This window comes from Cydia splendana, chromosome 22, assembly GCF_910591565.1.
Source record: "Cydia splendana chromosome 22, ilCydSple1.2, whole genome shotgun sequence".
NCBI classification, from domain to species: domain Eukaryota; kingdom Metazoa; phylum Arthropoda; class Insecta; order Lepidoptera; family Tortricidae; genus Cydia; species Cydia splendana.
The window spans coordinates 13491142-13514281 of record NC_085981.1 but is presented as its reverse complement, the minus strand read 5'-3'; the positions used below and the strand labels follow the sequence as shown (position 1 = coordinate 13514281).

The 23140-nt window shown below is 39.9% G+C and overlaps 1 protein-coding gene across 1 annotated transcript in view; it reads right to left on the bottom strand.

The window, feature by feature from the left end:
* LOC134801433 (transcription factor EB) overlaps positions 1-23140 on the bottom strand; it is a 117092-nt gene that overhangs the window by 89976 nt on the left and 3976 nt on the right. The gene's annotated exons all lie outside the window — the stretch shown is intronic.

Here is a 23140-nt window from a genome sequence, read left to right as displayed (position 1 = left end):
GTGCTACTTGGGAGCCCTCTCGCGCATGAGAGGAGGCCTGTGCCCAGCAGTGGGACGTATATAGGTTGAATTATTATTTTAATATCGTCGATAACCGCGCATCACTACTTCGTAGACGCCGGCCGTGACCGCAAATTAGACCAATAACAACTGGATGGCGTTATGCATAAAAGATTCAAGTGTTGACATTTGTGTGTGTGTTACGGGGTGGCCCAAAATATTTTTGTATGTATTTAAAAAATTATAAACTAAACGCTTAGAGTACTTATTTAGTAACTGGAGACGTCTTGGCTGTCATTTTCTGTACAAAACAGTCTGCCGATTTTTGCGGAGGAAGGGACGTCAAATGTATTGCTATTCCTGCATGATTTCTACGTAACGTACAAATAGCCATGTCAGTCCATACAAAAGTATGCACAACTGAGCAAGGTTTTCGGCAGAGGGGTAAGCTCTTAAAGGCGACTCCAGTTATTAAATATCCGTTATGATTATGATAAAATATCCGTCAAATTATCCAGATTTGCTTATGCTCTCAAACAAATATTAATAAATACCAACTTAAAAACTGCTGTATGTGCTTATCATGCTTTTGCCCAGTCATGGCTGCAATATGGTATCATTTTATGGGGCAATAGTGTAAATGCTAAAGACCTATTTTTACTACAAAAAAGATGCATACGAGTTCTAACCAAGATAAGTAATGAAGAAAGTTGCAAACCACATTTTACGAAATTAAATATTCTCACCCTTACATCCTTATACATCATGGAAACCTGCAAATTTGTCCGAAAACACGAAAACTTATTTGTAAAACCCCAAAATCCCAAACCACAACTACATAACTTACGTATCCGCAATAAACTTGTACAAGCAGTTCCCGCCAACCTACATTTCTTCAACAAAGGTCCTTACTCGATGTCCATTCGAATATATAACCACATCCCCCAGTGTATAAAAAATGAAAATAAATATTATAGCTTTGTAAATAAGCTGAAGACTTACCTTTTAACCGAATGCCCATACACTCTGCAAGAGTTTATGGACAATTAAATAGATAAGATAATTTAATTTTAATTTAATTAGTTAGCTTAATTACCCAATAGAATATAAAGTATGTACCCTAAGTACTACGTATAATATGTTGCCACGCCCTTGTAGGGTCCATGCTGTACCCAATATATTTTTTTAACACCTTTGTAAACCATGGATGCAATAAATGATTATGATTATGATTATGATTATGATTAAATGCTCTGAGACTAAACGTAACTAAATTATAGTAAGAAGGTATCCTAAATTTATAAAAATAATATTTTTTTTTATAAAAGAAATAATTTTAGGAATAATTTTCATACTTATACGATTTTTGCAGAATGTAATTAACATCAACATCAACATCAACATCAACATTTATTCAGCAAATAGGCCACAAGGGCACTTTTACACGTCATCATTGAATTTACATATAAGCAAAAATAATAACATCAACAATTTTATATAATAAAACTAACAATTCAATCTAACGTATTACAATTACTAAGAGATGTATATGGTCTCTTAATGTCGAATTACATAAAAAATACAGATACAAAACACAAAAAAAAAATCTATAATATTTAGAGGTGTAAATGTCTCTAGGTGTCAGAACTATAAGATTATATAGTTTATCAAGTTATCCTTAGAGATGTATAGGGTCTCCAAGAGTCAATATCCTGTATAATTAATACATTCATTAAGAGAAAAGAAACATACGAGAGCAGAATGAGGCGTCTCACTGTAATTAATTAATAAAAATAAAGTTACTAAGTATAATAGCTTGTGTTAGCTTAAACAGACCAGTCTCCACAAACAGCACCCGTTCACGAGTATGACGCGTATCTCAGCCATCGCCTCCCTCAACCTTCATTCGGGAAAGTGGCGACCCGATCAACGACGCCACCGTAAGTAAAGACTTTTAAGCGAGTATGACATGTTCAAGCTTCCGGCCTATAATAATATTAAAATAGTAATAACATGTAACAGTAAGACACGGCATTTTGTGCTCGTATGTTACATAAAAAGACAGTATAGCTATTAAAAATTAAAACTACACTAACTGACACAAAACATATTATTGTCAAAATATTTTCCTTTGGATGTTATACCTATACGAACGGAAAGTTTTCTTAAAATTATTAAAAATAATATATGCACAATAAAAAAAGACAAGTTTTTTTTGTGTATCATTGTGATTTGTATCGATGTCTTTTCTATTTAACTTAGTTCTCTTTTACATAAACGTTTCCAAGACACTCGTACAATACTAAATTGCTTGTGACGTTATTTTGCTGTAAAACAGCCTAAACGACCATCACGCAAGTCCAAATCACAAAGGGCTATGCTACTTATAATACTAAAAGGGCCCACTGATTAACAGTCCGCCGGACGATATCGGCCCGTCAGTTGTTCGGAGCTGTCAATTTTTTGTTCTAACTGACAGGCCGATATCGTCCGGCGGCCTGTTAGTCAGTGGTCGGCTTTAGCAAAAAAAAAAAAATATTTTATAAGTATTTATACGTATGTAAGTAAGCGATCAGGCCCCAATTTCACCACGGTGACAGGTGTGACAATTGTAAAATCACTGTTGCTGACGTCACAGGCATCCATGGGCCACGGTTACCACTTACCATCGGGCGGGCCGTATTCCTGTTTGCCACCATCATTGTATTATTAAAAAAAACTTTATTATATCGGAAAAAAACAGATATTTCTTTTGCGAAGTTTCTGACAATTGTCAAGATTTAGAAGAATTGTAGGTAATTCTTGACAGGTAATGAGTTATATGTCGGAATTTCGTGACAATTGTAGTGTTTCTTGTGACAATTGTCATAAACTTAGCAAGAGAAATATCTGTTTTTTTCCGATATAATAAAGTTTTTTTTTAATAAAACAATGATGGTGGCAAACAGGAATACGGCCCGCCCGATGGTAAGCGGTAACCGTCGCCCATGGATGCCTGTGACGTCAGCAACAGTGATGTTTTACAATTGTCGCACCTGTCACCGTGGTGAAATTGGAGCCTGACCTTTACGTCTACCATCAGTTTTTACATTGACATATACGCTCACGTCTACGTAACTTACTTTCCATGCATCTCGCTCGTACTCGCATATTAGTGCAAGCGAGATGTACAGAAAGTAAATTACGTAGACGTGAGCGTTATGTCAATGTCAAAACTGATGGTAGAGGCTCTTCAGTATCAAATTTTTAACTTGTGTATTCACAACCAACCTTTGCTGCATTGCTAGAATCAGATCCCTATAAGACAGCTTTATCTAGTTTAGGGCTCAGGACTATTCCTAGGCTGCCTATGTGTCTAACAATATAATACTTACTCCTAAAAATGTAATACGCTTCTATGTTTTTCATAAAAAAATTCATCATTTTTCATTTTCAAGTAGGAAGGTAAGTACCTAGGTACTATACCTATAGAAGTTTAATATAATTGCGTTTGCTCCAATTTAAACCACTGAGTAATATTTGTATAATATAATTTATATAAATTACAGTGATCTCGGATCTCAAAATATTCACGTAAGCGCATTGTCTTGCACAATGCACAGACATGAGATATCGACGGGTTATGTAATGTATAAGCCAAGATGGCTTATAGTTATATTGTTTTTATTAAGATAAACTGAGATAGGTACTGCAGTGCACTACCACGAGCCGGAGGGTCTACCGCGAACATCGCAAATTCGTTATCATTCTCTCTATCACTCTTTTACATATCTGAGCGAAAACGAAAAATCGATTTTTGAATTTCGCAGGACGTATTATTTAAGCCTTCTCCCATTTAAGAGGCACTGGACACTTTGGACTATCTTTGTAGTCCTTAAGTAGGTTCCCAAGCTTATAACACTTCAAAAATTTAGTTTTTTAGGCAGATTAATGCAGGTTTCCTACAGTTTTCTTTCATCGAAGAGCAACTAGAGTTAGACCAAGAAAAGTCTGTAGCGACGTTGATAGCTCACGCAGTGCAAGTGTTATTTATAAGTCATAATTTCTAAGAAGTTTGCAGCACTTGCACTACGTGGCCTATCAAAATCGTTGCAGACTTTTCTTGGTCTAACTCTAGTAAGGCTGCGTTTCCACCAGAAATGTGCGAGGATGCATAGCGAGGGATGTACCTGTTAAAAACCAATAGAATCACTTCACGCTAGCGAGGAAAGGTAAATTCAGTGAATTGGCTTAAAGGCCCTTTTTGTTTTTTTTTTTTTTTAAGAGGGGAAATGCTTTACGCATACCACCCGGCGCGGGGACGGGCCGGGATGGTTATGTGGGACTCCCTGTTGTGGGCTAATGAGACCCCAGGTTTACCCACTAAAACCCCTCTGTTGCCGCCTCGCTGCTATATGGCGAGGTCCCAGGAACGCCGAAGTACTCTTCCGCAACCTCGCCAGCGGCCGTCCGGACTCGGACCCGACTCTAGGGGAAATCACCCCTTCACCTCAGTGGGCGCGTTGATTACATATCGCGCCCGCCCACGCAGGGACCTTTGTGTGGGCGACAGACGTCCCCGAGCCTGCCGCCCACAAGTGCCCTTATGGGGGTAACCGGCGGTCGTATGCCAACCGCCGCCGCCCCACGCGCTTGCGGCGCATTGGCTGAGAGGCCGGATCTTCCTCTCTGCTACGCTCCGCTGCCTCCTTCTGCACCATCACGTCCTCGCAGAAGGAGGCCACCGCCTTCCATCGACTCTCCCCACCAAGCATGGATTTTACCACCGCTGGCAAGGACAAGTCTCTCCCCACTACGGCCACGAGTGCGGCCCTCTCATCAGCCCACGCTGGGCAAATGGCCAGCGTGTGTAGCGCCGTGTCTTCGGCATTGCCGCAGTCGTGGCATTGCATAGTTGGTTCCCGTTGGCTTAAAGGCCCTAACCTAACCCATTAAACTCCCAAAAAAAAACATTAATTTGACACTTCTCTTAGAACTGACAGCTAAAACCTATGCTAGCGCCATCTGTAAAATGGGGTATTCCATGAAATGGCCCGTTCGTAGAACTGGCGGCCTAGCCACGGTGACAATCGCTTGCGCTTCGCTATCGAATCGCTTTGTGTCTCTCTATCACTCTTCCATATTAGTGTGACAGTGACAGTTGCGTTTCGTTCGCTATGGAGCGTTAGCGATTGGTATGTTGTCTACGGGGCCTGTAGGGTCGACTCGCTTTCGCCGCTCAATTAGGAACAGCGTCTCTTCAAGCATAATTAATGATCTGGGTTAAGGAACGTCTCGTCTGATCAAGTATGTATGTATGTCTGTATGTATGTATGGACAATTAACCGGTTAACTGTAATGGCCGTTTCTAATTAACAATTTAGCGTCAACAGGGAACGCCGGGAGCGAAAACTAGTTGATTAAACACTAGAAAACTCGAACCAAGCTTACTCTGCGTGGCATTTGCAATGACAAAGTGTTGTGAAGTCTTCATTAATGTAAAATTTCTATGAAAATATGATGTTTATAATGACAATACGTACCTCGCTTCATTCTGTTCAAGTCGGTGCACAGTTACCTTAGACGGGCTCTAGAGCTATTCTTAGCTAAACTTTGCACCAAGTTTGAGGTTTGATTTTGATTGGCAAATTTGGCAAGCGACAGAACGTGAAGGCGCTACCATATATGTAAACATCAAATTCCTATAAAATGACGTGTCGATTTAAAACATCCCCTTCGGTCGTGTTTTAAAATTCGCCACTCGTTGCGAATTATTATTTTTCGGACTTGTATCGTAAATGAGCGTTTCCTTTATTTTTTGCCATTTTTGTGTTATTTCTACTCAGAATCACGAGCTCTTTCGATCCTAATGGGATAAAAAAATGTCCCAGAGTTTTTTTCCTATTGTGTTACCATTTCCCTATTTACTTTGTATGGCGGTAACAAAAAGGAAAGTTTGAATAATGTATGGAAATTTTAGGACTCTTTTTTTCTCCTATAAGGATGAAAAGGGCTCGCGATCCTGGCTAGAAATAACACAAAAGTGACAAAAAAGGTGACAATATATAAAAATGGCAAAAAATAAAAGAAACGCTCAAATAACTATTAGATATAAACCACGTGACTTGACGTGTCGGCATTTGGTGCCTTTATAACTGTGTTCAGAGGTCATTATAGATTGCTTAGTTACATATAATAAGGTCTCTGGAGTAATATTTAAATATTGTAAACGGTATATTGACTCAGTAGTAGGACTTCGCGATTGTCTTATTTTACACACTTTTATTTACCTTAACCGCGCACAGATGTAGTTAGTGCATAATAATTTTCCTTCGTATTTTCACGGAAACGCACGAATGTGTCTGGCTATTTCAGTCAGTCTCGGTACAAAAAGTACTGAGGTTGACTGAAGGGCATGACAAATACGAACGTTTCCGAGAAAATACGATGGAAAACAATTATGCACTACATCTGTAATCTGTAGGTACTCGTATTTGTAAGATGAGACTCGACATCGCTACCTAATATCAGTCCTATCACCCGTCAAGATCGTTATATATTAGGTATGCATAAAGCAAGTTAGAGTTAAATGCATAATAACATTAACAATATTTTCATTTATATAGTAGAGTTTTGGACTACGAAACAATCAAAAAGAGAAACAAAAAGCCAAAAATGTGTCAAAAGAAACGCTCGTGATATTGACTCCCGTATTGCAAACATTCTAGCGGCAAGTCAGTGTACTGCGTATAATGGTACTAGCTCGTCACGTTTTGATCTTGTGTTGGCCAATGCCAATTTAGCGCAGATTTGGCGCAAACATCCGCGCCCTAAACAAGGTATGTGCGAACTGTAGGTGCTGTGTCTGAAGGAAAATTTGCCTTTACGGATATGACACATGAGTGCCGGGAACCCGCTCGGCGGGTTCTGTTCGTAGTCGCTTTCCTATACAAAGTGGGAAAACGCTGGGTTCGCATGTCTGCACTCGTACCTAGTGTCAATGTCATGTATCACTCTCACACTTACAGTATGGCCCAAAATTACATTGACAAAGATTTTTTACTGTCCATATTGTGTATCGTTTATAATGCTTACGTTTGTGTATCTAAACCAAGGGCGAGAATATTTTGAAGATATGTAATACGTTTCGTTTCAGTTAAACGATTGTAATTTCTATTTTTAATTAAATTCTGTAAAAGAACAAGAAGTAAGAAAAATATTACTTGCTACATTTTATTGTCAACGTTTTGAACTTTTCAAAAAATTTTGAATCAGCCTGTACGGTCAAGGAATTTAATTTCGGTACCATTTCGTACCTTGTCACAGTGACAATAGTATGAGGTCCCTAGCGACTTTCATACTGATTGTCACTGTGACAAGGTACGAAATGGTACTGAAGTTAAGTTTTTTGACTGTACACTGCAATAATATGTTAGTCTTTGAAGGCTACAAAAATATGTGACACACTCTTATGGCTCTACAAATAAGATTGTGTCAGATATTTTTGCGGCCTTCATTGTGTAACATATTTTTGCAGGTGACGGCACTGAAGTTAAATTTTTTGACTGTACATAGGTAATCATCTTCAAATCCGCATCAATGTGAATTCCACGTGAATGTCCTTATTAATGCTTCTATAGACCTTGCAACAAATGGTATGCAGTTTTAGGTAATTGCAGAGCAATGAATTCCATCGATCAATCAAATCCCGCAATGTATTGCAAATCGTATGACTCGGCAAACCAAATACATAACAATAACAACCCAACCAGTATTACCAGCTCAAAAAAAGATGTCTACTTTGTGCGCTGTATGTACCGTTGTACTTATTTTCCATCGTATTTTCACGGAAACGTACGAACGTCTTGCCATTTCAGTCAATCTCGGTACAAAAATCGTAGGTTGACTGAAATAGCATGACAAATCCAGTATCCAGGCGGGATGATCAAATCGACCGGTTTGAGCAGAAATGAAATTGGCGTCAATCTCCAATTTAATCACCAATTTTAGATTTATGGTGATATTAGAGCCCTCTAAATTGAAAAATGTCCAGAACGAAAATACTCTCGCACCTCATTTTATCGGTAATATCGGTCATTATCGGCGGTTACATTCGGCGAGCCAAATTGGCGTTTGCGAATTGACTAGTCTAGATACGCCATAATCATAATCATAAACCGTATAAAACAATGTAGTGGGCGTATCACATAATATGCATGCTTATATTAATTACTTTCACTGAGTTCACTATCTTTCCATCCATAAATATGTTTCCATTTGTTTCCTTATTGCGGCGTAATAAGGTGTATAATATAGTAGATATTTAAGAGAAGGATTGTGTTGCGCAAGTCAGCGATAGGTTTGTTCGATCCACGCGTGCGCGTGCGCGGATGTTTACCTTCACGGAGTCAGCGTACAAAATCAAAACTAGTAAAACGCAAGGAAAATCAATAGTAGCAATTGAACGAATTTCCATTCTTTAAATTAATTATATACCGTTTATTTTTTGTATTATTTAATATTTAAATAAACGTTTCTTTTTTGTATTATTCTGATGGCGGCTGTACCATCGAAGTAGAGTCCATTTTCGGAATCACCCGACAATCTGATATCTATTCAGATTTACCCGAATGCACCTAGTAATGAAAATTGCTGTATTTTGCACCCATTTAGTAGGTAAACATTCGACACGTTAGAAAAGTCAATCTTGGCGACTTGCCTTATGTATTACTCATGAATCCCATTATACTAATATTTGATGTAACACGTCTAACGGATTACTATTCAAACGAGTTAATATTCAAACGTAGATATTGTGAACACGCAAAAATAAATAAATAGACAGACAAAATATTCACAGCTTTACATTACAGCACCTCGTTAACGTTTAACTGTCTCCTAACCTGTCGGCCTAGCCAAGGTGACAATCGCTATCGCTACGACAACGAAACGCTTTGTGTCTCTCTATCACTCTTCCATATTAGGCCAAGCGCGCACCACGACTTTTTGTCGCGCGATAATTTAGTCGCAGAAATGTAACGTATGTGTTTATATGGCAGTGCGCGCATATGCGACAAAAAAATCGCAGCGATTTTAAAATTGTGATTTGTCACATTTTTCCGCGACTACTTGCGACGCGATTGTCGCAAAGTGAATTGCAGCATACGGAGTTGTATGGCCCCGCGCGCACTGCGATAATAAAATCGCACCCGGACCTCAGTCGGCATTTCGCTCTTCGAGCGTCAACATGTCGGAATGAGAAAATGAGACGCTAGATGTTGACCATTTAATTATGGAAATAGACGGGGATCACCTTTGTGTTATAAATGCTCAAAGTCATACAGCGATCGCATATTAAAGACACGTTTCATGACAAACGACTGGTACGAAATCCATGTAGAGAATGAACGAATCGTCGACTTTTTCATCGCAGTGCGCGCAGTGAATTTTCTGCGATATATTACAGCGCGATTCTAAAATCGTGTCGCAAAAATTAAAATCGTGGTGCGCGCTTGGCCTTAGTGGCAGTGACAGTTGCGTTTCGATCGCTACGGAGCGTAAGCGATTTGCATGTTGGCTACGCGGCCTAGTCCTAGAAGTCTCGGGTTCAGATCCTGGTAAGGGCACTTATTTGTGTGTCTGTGTTTAACACAGACAATTATTACTTCAAGAGTTATGGATGTTTTCTATGTAGGTACATAGGAAAAGGTTCTCTCTGCCTATACTCTCCAGACAAACAACCTTTTGCCAAACTATAGTTGTATAACGATTATGTGTAATGAAAGATCCCAAGATACTGGTCATAATATTTACGGTATGGTAGGCGATAGGAATTAAATACGGTTTTGGCATCAGCGGCCATGTTTATTTATGTGCGGCTATTTCTGCGCAAGTTCAAGGGAAAACAAGGAAAAATACTGTACGAGTTTTCTTTACAACGAGTAGGTATCGCAGTTATCACACAGATGATGTACGACGCTTCGGTGTGTGAGCGGGACGGCATTATGCACATATAGCGATGTCTCGCCCGCACACCGAAACGACGCATACTCATACTCATACTCATACTCATTTATTTATAATATAATTACATATTACACGTCAAAAATGGAAATTAAATTAGATAAATTAAGTTACAATTATAGTTATTATGTTACAATAATACAATTACATTATTATTACAGTTTTGGTTGGTATACCTAAATAAGTGTGTCAAATATTATTACAATTGTGATGATAGTGTTAATTAAAATTGTTTCATAAAAAAAAATATTATCTAAAATGTGAACTTGATTGTAAATTATAAAAGTCATTTAGACTGTAAAAGGCATGCGAGAGGAGCCATTTCTTTAGTTGGCGCGTGAATGAGTTGATGGATTTTATCGTGGTGATGTCCTGCGGTAATTTGTTATACACTTTGGGGCCCAGTACGTGCATGGTTTTGGAGGACTTAGTCAGTCGGTGGCTGGCGGGAAGCAGGCGTTCTTTGCTTCCTAGACGGGTACGGGTGAGCTTGCTAGTATTGAAAGTGTGTTTGTGTGTGTGTACGTGTTTGGCGATGTTAAATATGTATTGTGATGGTAGTGTGAGTATGTTATTTTGTATAAAGAGTTGTTTTGCTGGTGAACCTGGGGCCGCCATAGATAGTAGTCTGACCGCCCGTTTCTGTAGGACAAAGACGCGGTGCCATTCTGCTGCTGTATAGCCAAGAAGACAACGAAAACTGACATACATAATACTTTCCAGTCTTTCCATACATTACATACATACATTACACACATACATATACATACATCACACACACACATGGTACATTATTTAAGTTTCTATTGGCATTTTCTATTAAGTTTCTATAGGCATTTTCTTTTCGGTCTATATCAAAGCCAGGAAATTAGAAGGAAACAAAAGATATTGCGCGCCGCGCGACACTTCCGACAGAAGATATGGCCATCCCGCGGGTCTTTACCTTTTATCTCAATTACTCTGAATATTACTTCTGTTTAAAATATGGCTCATATCTATATCACTAGCTATTTTATACTGTAGGGCTAATATGGTCGGCCCTTTATCATTTGTCACCATGCCTGTCACGTTCTAACAAATATGTAAGTGTGAAATGTCGCATGGCATGACAGGTGATAAAAAATATAAAAATGCGACCATGATACCGCTTGTGGCTTACTTACACGTGTATAAGCAAGGCCAAGCCCTCAAATCTGATAAAGATATGTTTACGATATCAATTGTCAACTTTTGACAAGTAAAACAAATAAAAGGTCAAAGAACTGAGAAACGACAAAATCCACTGGTCCTATCTTTGTCTTTTATATGTTTTATGGTTGATGGTGGAAAAAGACAGATATATTCCGTTTTTGGGAGATGCACGTGTCGGCTCAAGATAAGTACATACTTACAAATAAGGTATTGAGTATCATAATTTGCAGAACACGAATAATGGGGTCAAGAACATGGATGTAAGTAAAAATAGGTAGATATGGTACCAGGCGCACGATCGTGAGCCATCAAATATAGGTTCCGGAACCTATATTTAGTTAGTCGTATGGGTGACGCCAACCTGTCAAGTTGACAAAATCGTTGGATCAAATTTTAGTTTTGTCAACTATCAACGTCACACGTCTACATAAATAAAAGGTCATTGGTCAAGAATAGACGTGTGCGCCGCGCCGGCGCGCCGCCGCCGCCGGGCTTTTTTGCCACGCCGCCGCCGCCGATAAATGATCGGCGTAAAATCGGCGTGTCCTTGAGTGTTGTTAATTACCTATTCCAACTTGGTTTTTGGATTACAATCTGGATTTTTTTCATTATATTGTAACAGTTGTCAAATTTATACCAATTATTTATAGAATGAAACAGAATTAAAGTTACTTTAAACAGTTTAAACTGAGTAATCGTCATTATTCAGCGTCGAGAAAGATGAGGGAGCGATATATGAAGTAAGTTTTCCTATTAATTGTGAATTCACTTTCAACTCTTAATTTGAATTTTTGAATGAAAAACATCGAAATGGCGGCTCTTTTGATGAAAACTGAAGATGAAAATTCTAGAGAGGTCTTAACATCAACCATTTCAAGACCAAAGTAATGGTAGTAAACAGAGCAAACATGCTCCCAGTTACCGACGCACTCGGCGATTACAGAAAAGCTAGCTAGTATATGTTGGGATGATAACCAGTGCCGGTGGTTGCACCGCCGAGATACGCCGCAGAGCTGGCATGGCTAAGAGTACTATGGCTAACTTGGACAAGATCTGGAAGAACAGAGGTATTCGACGTGCAACTATATAAAGTGCGCTTGGTACGAGCTCTCGTCTTTTCAATATTCCAGTATGGTGCCGCAAAGTGGAGTGGAGCCTCAAAAAGTGTGCCGTGCAAAGGTACTTTTGAGATGTGATGTTGACGAAGACTGCTGCTTCTACCTATGGCCCGGGAAGTAGTGTCATAAGGTGCAAATTTTGGTATCGGATGAATTCACTTAGCACAGATGTAATATACGTAAAGCTAAGCTAATTGAGCCCGGTAGACATCCGCCACCCCCTGGCAGGTAGGCAGAGGGGGCAGTCAAAGTAATTTGTAATGGATTCAAGCTTTCAACTCCTTTTTAACGCCGTTAGAGGATGAATTTTTAAAAACGCTGAAATCAGTTTTCTTGTATTCTAATAATATGCGCATATAGAAAGTTTCAAGCCCCACACTCGAAAAAAATTTCGATATCCATACAAATTATCAACCCCTATTTCGCCACCTTTGGGGATGAATTTTCAAAATCGCTGAAATTAGTTTTCTTGAATTTCAATAATATATCTTTTAACGAAGTTTGAAATTCCTAGCTTAAAATAAAGCATGAACCCCATACAAACTTTCATCCCCTTTTTAACCCCCTTAGGGGTAGAATTTTTCAAAATCGCTTCTTTATCTCTTGTACACATTATAAATGTAACTTGGTGTGCAAATTTGAACTCTCTAGCATTTGTAGTTTCGGCTGATAATAGTAATAGTTAAATAATAAAATAGCAAACCAATTTTGATTTGTTCGTCAATATTTTTTTTTCTATTAAACTGTACATTAAATGTCTCAAAAATGAATTCTTCATGCCCGATATATATGGAAATGATATCAAACTCGAGGCGGTAGGGTACATAGAAGCCGATATGCGGCGTGTAACTTTGGATGCCCCCCTGCCTACCCACCAGGGGGTGGCGGATGGCTACCGGGCTGGATTGGCTTAGCTTTACCTATACTACATCTGTGCCAAGTGAATTCATCCGATACCAAAAACGTCTCATACATTGGGTGACACTACTTCAGTTACTAGGGAAATCAAGTTATTATACCTATCCTATATTAATTTACAAACTATTTTACTCACAGCGTATTCATAACTATACGTAGATTACGTAATTCACTTACCAGCAACCTGAATTGATCAAATTTTCAAGAAAAACAACAATTTAATGATTTTTCTTAAGGAACCTAAAAGTCAAGGTCACGCCGATTTCACGCCGAAAACACGCCGCCGCCGCCGATTTTTTGGCAAACGCCGCCGCCGATCATTTTATAATCGGCGCACACGTCTAGTCAAGAATAACTTGTCAAAACAAGCGAAATATTTGAAAACATTACCATCATGGAAAAATTTAGACAATTTAGAGCAACGCAATAAATAAGGTTTAATTACTGGATTACAGCACCTAAAGTAGGTACTTAATTTCAAAATTAGTAATTAAACTTTTTTTTTCGTTGGTTCCTCTAAATTTGTCCATGAGTGTGATTAGTGTAGCTATATTACACCTACCTATATTAGCTATATACCGGGTATTCGGGAGAGGACCCGATGCTTTTTGCAAGAATATCCTTATTACAACTTTTTATTTTACTTGCAATGCAATTGGAGTAGTTTTAGATGCTCGACATTGCCTTTTGACTTGAAATCAACGCAAAAAGTAAATACATTGGCTTGATTTGTGAAATCACTATTTGTATCGAATTCGAAATTGATTCGAAATTAATTGCTCGTGGTATCGTATTTTAGTTACTTTGGAGGAAAGCCAAAAGTGTTTAAATTGAATCCGCTAGGAGTAAGAAATATTATTACAATGTTTTACTGGGTTACATCAGGAAATGTTTGTTTTCTCGTCTTTCCCACGTATTTATACCTATTCATTTTCTTCTCGCAAAATCGTTGTCTGCATCTCTATTAATCGAATATGCAAGAACGATAGAGAGGCAGATTACGTTTTTCTTTGTACTTATATCGACGCCGGAATACTCAGAACTTCTCAGACGGCACTTTGCCAACTGTCTCACCGTCTAAACTCGTGCGCATATACTTATTATATCTTACAAATATACACCTTATGTCTATGGAATAAGGTATATAAATTGTCAGTTAATTTGTTACACGCATGATAAGTTTAGCCCACACACCTCTAGACAATAATGTTTTGCTAATGGAATTTTAATATAGCATTGTTAAACGCCTATAGGCCGTTAATATATATACAGGATGGCCCAAAAATACTTTGACAACGTAATTTTGGGCCAGCCTGTATGTTAAAGACGAAAATGGAGGACCCGCACGAAATCGCCCTTTCATACAAACGTAGTCCTCACATTGAAAATATTATGACACAAATACTTGTACCTATATATATCTATGCCCCTACGTTTGATATTATCCGAATTTTTAATTTAGTTTATTTTATTTAAACTTTATTGCACAAAATATATACAACAATGAACAAACGGCGGACTTAATGCCAAATGGCATTCTCTACCAGTCAACCATAGGGCTAAACAGAGATACCTACAAATGGTGCAGAAAGAGAAATATATTGAGTGAATTAAAAAAAAAGCAAATTATACTTATAAACTACATAAATTAATAAAATATATATTAAACTACCACATATTTATAAAATACATAGTATAATTATATTTTAATTATTAAATAAGAGTTAGGAGCATTTAGAAATTTGTATGAAATCTATTTTTCACTCCTAATTTTTACAATAATCAAAAAATCGAAAGACGACAAACGTAGGGGCATAGCTATGGTTAGTATACGTCAAATTATGACGAGTAGCTGATACGGATGCCTAAACGATGGTATTATAGCGGTACAATGGGATCGTGAGTGCGCTAAATACCAGCGCACGCGCCTCTCAAGGCTTCGGCACCCGAACTCTTGTTTACACGAAGAGCCATTGAATTCTACAATTCTCAACTTGATTTAAAGAGCCGTAAGTTTAGCTAGGTCCTTCTCCGAACACAGCTAGGTGAGTAGACATGTGTCGTTCGCGAGCGAGTGATTCAAATGAACTGTATCTTTTGATTGAACTAGCTCACTCTTCAACTCAGTACAGATTTGACTAGCTCATTTCGCTCAGTAACTCTTTTATATCGGTGTTACTTGCTCGCTCTTTCCCACTCATGATCGAATGAGCGGGCCCAGCCAAACGAGTGAGACGATGCGGAGTGACGGTTTCGGAGCGTTTCGGATGAATTCGGAGGGTGCCGGGAAAACATGGCGGGATCCGTACCGTGTGATTTGCTTTCTTCGTCGCACTTATGGCTGTGCGTATTATATAACCATCCCATTTACGCACTTTTATGTACAGAGTACTGTTGGATGTCGAGAGAGCAGACTACGGCTGTCGTTTGTTGACCAATTTTAGTTTAAGATTTAATTGACGGGCTTAGGTAGTGTAATTAATGTAATGATAGTCTAATATTTTTATGAAATGTACACTATATAGTATCAGATTTTCATCATAATTGCCAATCTAGATTAGAGGGGTTTATGTTTAATATGAGGTACGTTTAGGAGAAACTTTGTTTTTCCCTCGTTTTATTATTAACCTAAAAAATCTAGATTGACAGTCCTAAGCCTGTCCAAGTATGAAGGAAAATCTGCTTAATATGTATATTGTAGTAAATGTATGTATAGTATAGCTTATTGTTGCATATGTATGTGTGCTCACGCACACACCCACCGCGCTAACTTACGAATACACGTCAGTACGCTAACAGCAAGCAGTTGTTTCACTTGTCTCACCCCCACGTATCTATCACTGGCGACGACTACCCACATAGCAAAAAAGATAAAATAAAATAACGGAAAATGTCTGGTGCTACGAGTACTTTCGGCTTATTGTCTTCGTTCGACCACACTACCCAGTCTTGGGAGACGTACAAAGGACGTATTGCGCAGTGGTTCATCGCGAACGATATCGACGACACCAAAGATGCCGGGGGACAAAAGAGACGAGCGATCCTCCTTAGCGCACTCAGTGACGGCACGTACAAGCTCGCGGCGGACCTTGCGTTACCGAAGGAGCTGCAGACCGTGCCATACGAAGATATCGTCAAGCTGCTGGACGGCCACTTCACTCCGAAACGCTGTGGATTCGGCGAACGATACAAATTTTACGCGGCTACGCAGCAGTCGGGGGAGACATTTCCACAATGGGCGGCACGGTTGCGCGGGTTATCGGCGCACTGTGGTTTTAAAAATGTGGAAGAATCTCTTCGCGACAAGTTCGTCATGGGAATGTTATCCGGGCCGGAGAAGGAGAAGCTCTTTGCGCGGGACCTTACGGTGCTCACTCTCGCCAAGGCCGTGGAGGTGGCCGAAAGTGTACGGTGTGCGCGCGCGGGGGCAGCGGCCTCAGAAACGGTACAAACATCCCAGGATCAGCTGTTCAAGGTGGAACAAACGCGACCGCGAGGAAGTACGCCCGGGAGTAGCGGCGGCGGTAACGGTAAAAAAGAGCAGTGTCAAGTGTGCGGTTACTATAATCACAAAACATTGCAGTGTCGTTTCGCGAAATCCAAGTGTAAAAAGTGCAATTCTACAGGGCATCTGAAAAAGATGTGTAAAAATGTAAATTTCATGGCAGTGAACGCTGTGGATGAGGGCGATGACGATGACGGTGAGTGCTATAAAGTTTTTAACATCCGTTCAAATAAAGGGGAACCGATGATTGAAACCGTTTTAATGTTAAACCGTCCAATAAATCTTGAAATAGATACCGGGGCAGCCGTATCTGCGTTGCATGTAAATACTTACAAAAAACATTTTAGCGATGTACCATTGTTAGCTACTAAGACTCGGCTAATCACATTTACTGGTGATAACATTCCATGTCTGGGGGCAGTGCGCCTACCCGTCACTTACGCAAACCAAACTCATTCACTTAAAGTTTATGTTGTGCGAAAGGCAGGCGCGGATGTCCTAGGTCGTGATTTTACTTCGCGTTTCAATTTAGAGCTCGCGGTAATTTCACCGGTTCGTTATTGTGGCCAAGACCATGAAACTGGCTATACATTAAAAGAATTGGAAAAACGTTACTCATCGGTATTTTCAGATGAATTAGGACGATTTAATAAATATAAAGTCAGTTTACAGTTAAAAGACAACGCTAAACCAGTGTTTATTCGCGCGAGACCAATAGCATTCGCCCTACGGGACAAGGTCGATAAGGAAATAGATCGATTATTATCATTAGGAGTTTTAAAACCGGTCGATCACTCGCAGTATGCGTCACCCATTGTGCCGGTGTTAAAACGTAACGGGGCGATAAGGATTTGTGCTGATTATTCGACGGGCGTAAACAAACAGCTGGTGGTTGACCAGTACCCCTTACCTACTGTATCTGAACTTTTTGCAAAGTTATATGGCGGGAAACAGTTTACGAAATTAGACTTATCTAATGCGTTTAACCAGTTTGAGTTAGATGAAAAGTCGCAGGAAATAACTTGTGTAAATACTCATCGCGGGTTGTTTACGTATACTCGCATGGTTTTCGGACTCTCATCGGCGCCCGCCGTGTTCCAGCGCGCCATGGAGGGGGTCCTGGCGGGGGTCCCGGGCACGCTGTGCCTACTCGATGACGTGCTCGTCACGGGCGAAAACACTGAGCAGCACCTAACCAGGCTGAACGAGGTACTTAAAAGGTTACAAGACGCCGGCCTCACGTTACAAAAAGAGAAGTGCGAATTTTTTAAAGATGAAGTAAATTACTTAGGATACGTGATAGACAAGCATGGCTTACATAAATCACCGCTTAAAGTCAAAGCCATGGTAGACGCTCCTGTACCGCAAAATGAAAAACAGTTACAATCTTTTTTAGGATTAGTAAATTACTATAGGAGTTTCGTGCCGAATGCGTCGGCCATACTGAGTCCGTTATATGACTTGTTAAAAAAAGGGGTAAAATGGTGCTGGACACAAGAGCATGATAAAGCATTTGTGGCTATTAAACAATGTTTAGCATCTGAACAAGTGTTGGCGCATTTTAACCCTGCGGCCGACATAGTGCTGACAGTTGATGCTGGACCTTGTGGCTTAGGTGCCATTTTATCCCAAATTGAGTCTGATGGTACCGAGCGGCCTATTTCGTTCGCATCGCGCACCCTTAATGCTGCGGAGAAGCGTTACTCACAGCTTCAAAAAGAAGCTACTAGCATTATATTCGGGATACGCAGGTACCACCAGTACTTATATGGCAGGGCGATACCGTTCACCCTTCGTACGGATCACAAGCCCTTGTTGTCGATTTTTGGGCCCTACCGTGGCATACCGGAAGTGTCAGCAAACAGGCTTCAACGTTATGCAATGTTTTTAAGCGGTTACAATTATAAAATCGAATATGTACGAAGCGCGGATAACAATGCAGATTTCTTATCTCGAGCCTGTCTTCCCGGCCCGGCGGGGCGCGGGGGGCGGCCACGCGCAGCGCAAACGCCACAACTGATATTCCCGATCGAGCCTCGTACATTAATTTTGTTGTGGATGGTAATTTACCGGTAACAGTAACCGAGTTGCGCGAGCAGACGGAGAGGGATACTGTTTTGCAAAAAGTGATCCATTTCATTTTAAACGGTTGGCCTAAAAAGGTATCAGACGAGGCCCTGAAACCTTATTATTTATGTCGGTTACAGCTTTCTTATGAAAACGGTTGCGTCATGAGAGGTCACAAAGTGGTTGTTCCAGCGAAATTACAAAATATAATTTTAGCGGAAGTGCACCAATCCCATTTAGGCATTGTAAAAACAAAAGCTGAAGTTCGGTCTAGGTTTTGGTTTCCGGGAGTAGACGCGGCATTAGAAAGGTTGATAAGTGCGTGCACCATATGTATTCAACAACGCCCCTCCCCCGCGCGTGCGCCGCTCGCGCAATGGGAGTACCCACCGTGCGCGTTCCACAGGATACACTGTGATTTTTTAGGACCTATTAACGGAAGCTCATATTTAGTAATAGTAGATGCATATACTAAATGGGTAGAAGTATATAATATGAAAACCACTATTTCATCTTTAGCGACTATAGAAAAAATTTGTGAATTCATGTCACGGTTTGGAATTCCACATATATTGGTAACCGACAATGGTACGTCGTTCACGTCGCGCGAGTTTGAGGCTTTTTGTATGTTAAACGGCATTTCACATGTTACATCACCGGCATATAACCCGGCTAGCAACGGACAGGCGGAATCCTACGTTAAAATAATTAAAAAGGGCATTAAAACCAGTTTACTGAGTGGCAATGGGGTACAGGATTCGTGGAAACGACTATTAAAATACTTATTTGATTACAGAAATTCTGTACACACTACAACGGGGGTTTCGCCTGCTCAGTTGGTATATGGACGGAAGTTAAGGACTCGGTTAGATTTAATTAACCCTATAATACCGTCACCCTCATCCCCGGCGCTCGCTGATACAGTACGAAAAAATCAGTGTTTGCAGAATAAACCTTCAATGTTCCGTAAGGGGCAATGTTTCTCTCGAGGAAATTTAGTATTATTTAAGGCCTTTGAGGTAAATGGTAAATTTAAGTGGTGCCGAGGCACAATTGTCAAAAAAGTTGGTAAAGTTGTTTATATAGTAAAAGACAATATAACTTCAAAAACATTTAAAAAGCACAAAAACCAAATTGTGTTAGATAAAGGGCACGATTGCGCTTACCCTAGTTATTGGGATGAAGACATAGAATTCCGGGACGATGACACATCATCGCCCCGCCCGCCTACGCCGAGCGAGGAACTGCAGCCTAGCACGGGGGAGGAAGGAGAACGGACAGTGGTTGTAGATCCACACCCTGCATCATCAGAGCCTCCCGAGCCAATCAGCACGCCACAGGGGTCCATACCTGGAGGTCAGTCCGAAGAAGATGACGAATTCCTGGAGGCCCTGCCTGGTCCGGTTACTGAACCCGATACCCGAGACTCTGACGTCCCAGCCGATAACGGTTCCGTGCCTGCCACTCCTCGAACAAAGCGCAATCGACCCAAGATTAATTACAAACCATTCTTTTAGCAATAAGTACTCACTTGTAATCTTTTGTTATTCTTAGTTAAGGTTTAGACGTGTATGTAAGCTAAGGGGAGGAATGTTGCATATGTATGTGTGCTCACGCACACACCCACCGCGCTAACTTACGAATACACGTCAGTACGCTAACAGCAAGCAGTTGTTTCACTTGTCTCACCCCCACGTATCTATAACACTAATAATGCATATTTTTTAACGATCAAGTGCGTAGGTAATACAAATCAAACCAAACAATTCAATCAATCTGATTGATTGACATCTCTCTCTACTCACTATTTAATCTACAGATCTACTGAGCGAAATGAGCTAAATGAGCTAAATGAGTGATATATATCACCGCGAGCGAAAGATATGAATCACTCTTTTCAACTCAGTGAACGATTATGCGCATCTCTATAGGTGAGCACTGAGCGGACGGCCGTGCGTGCCCGGGATTGCGGATATCATTGTTATGGAAGAATGGTTTTATTCGTTTTAAAAAAAGTCATCGATTAGTTCGATCAAAAACATGACGCATTTTTAGAAACCATTTATGTTATAGGTTTTTAGGCAAAAATAGTTGCAAATTACATAGGTACCTTTTGGCAACCGCATGATCATGATGCATGATCTAAAAAAGCGCTACGATTTTTCAAAAACTCTGCTGGCTGAACCCACTGAACCTTAATACAGTCAGCAGCAGAAGTTGCTAAGAGGGCGAGGTGTTCAAAATGATATTGACGCGATTTTATTTACCTAAGAGAATAAGCGTGTCTAGGTATTTTGCACACATCGCCCGCTTAGCAACTTCTGCTGCTGACTACACATCGTTCAAATAACTTCCATTCAGATGTTAGGAAGTCTTCAGCCCGGTTCAAAAATCTTCCAAGTCTTAACAGAGCTCAAGCAACATACTAACTTTTCCTTTTGGATGTAGTTCTTTGTTACACAATTATAGAGTCACGTGCAAAATATAACTGTGCAAAAAAGAACCTTACTTCGTGGTATTAAAGGTCATAGAGCACGGTGAATGAGCGCAAACAAAGTGCAATTTAGAAATTGAGAGATTACGCTTGAATAGTTTGGTGAGCGGTAGTCAGCAAGTAGATAGGGAACATGCTGTCCACTAAGTGACCCATTTTTCATAATTTTGCGTCAGTGTGAAAACCTGCGAGTTTGAAAAGTGCTAAACGCTACGCGCCATATTCGAATTAAGCTAAAGAAGCCAGACCTAGATAGAGCTAGAGGATATTGACTATTAGGTACGTGACAAAAACCTATAAGGCCCCCTCTCCCCCTGTGACCGAGCATGGTATTTTGAAGACCCCTCTCCCCCCTAAACTGTAGTATGGACACGTTCCCTAATTTAGTTTAATAAAATTACTGAATTTAAATGTATGAATAAATAAACTTCCAATTAGGTACCAACTGAATTAAAAAAAAATACCTATATTTAATTATGTATTACAATACTTATTAGATCACCACTTGTAGAGTATCTAATACAAACAAATTCGTTCCGATAAATGTTTTAATCTATTTAAGTGCGCGATTTGAGCCTTTATTGACGTTTTTTTCCGTTTCGGCTCAATCGCTTAGCCGCCTTACCTTGACCTTACAGCATATCTCTTACTCTTGATTTGTAAACAAAGTAGTCTCGATTGATTTACTTAGACTAAGTAATAAGTAAACAAAGTGGCATTCAATTAAACTGCGATAAATAAGGTCACCTTTCGTCATCGGTCAGAATATATCAATTTGTCGTGTTTGGTGATCTTTCTTTATGCTGATTGTAGTCCTTGTGACGGCGCATACTATTGTCTACGCTATCGAATATTGATGTCAGGGCTATTGATGAACGTGAAAATTGAAGTTCGTAAAATTCGAGCATATCTCTATCACTCTAATTACACCTTGATTGGTGTAAAAGAGAAAGATGCCCGAAATTTGCGAACTTCGGTGTTCGCGGTAGGCCCTCTCTGTTAGATACATAATATCACTTTATCACATACATATACGTACAGCAGATACAGATTGAAAGTAAATTCTGTGGAAATATACTAGTAGTAGAAGAACTCGTCCTACCACTCCTACCAAACAAATGGAAATGTATCCGCGAAAGTAAAGCGCTCGCGCAACCCAACCTTTTGTAAAGCGGTATTTTAGTGCCCAACGTTTAATCTTGGAGGTCTGTTCAAAACTTCAAATTCTAGCTCGTACCTCGTACTAATGAATTTTAAGAATTTTCAAAAATATATCTCTTCTTCTGCCTCGCGTTATCCCGGCATTTTTCCACGACTCATGGGAGCCTGGGGTCCGCTTGACAACTAATCCCATGATTTGGCGTAGGCACTAGTTTTTACGAAAGCGACTGCCATCTGACCTTCCAACTCAGAGGGGAAACTAGGCCTTATTGGGATTAGTCCGGTTTCCTCACGATGTTTTCCTTCACCGAAAAGCGACTGGCAAACATCAAATGATATTTCGCACATAAGTTCCGAAAAACTCATTGGTACGACGCGGGGTTTGATCCCGCGACGTCCAGATTGAAAGTCGCACGCTCTTACCGCTAGGTCCCAGGCGTCCCAGCGCTTTTTTCAAAAATATATATGGATATGAAATATCATTTAGTTCTTACCGTTAGAGGACTGCACTGACTTAATTCCAACAAAGCATATGAGTCAGAAGTATTATTTGATGTTTTGTAGCGTCTGCAATGCGCGTTCATCTACCAGACTATGTTTACATGGCTATCGACTATGTGCTTCAATCGAACGATTGAACTGAATCAGTTGAATTGGCGGGACCGAAGATGGACAGTGAATAAT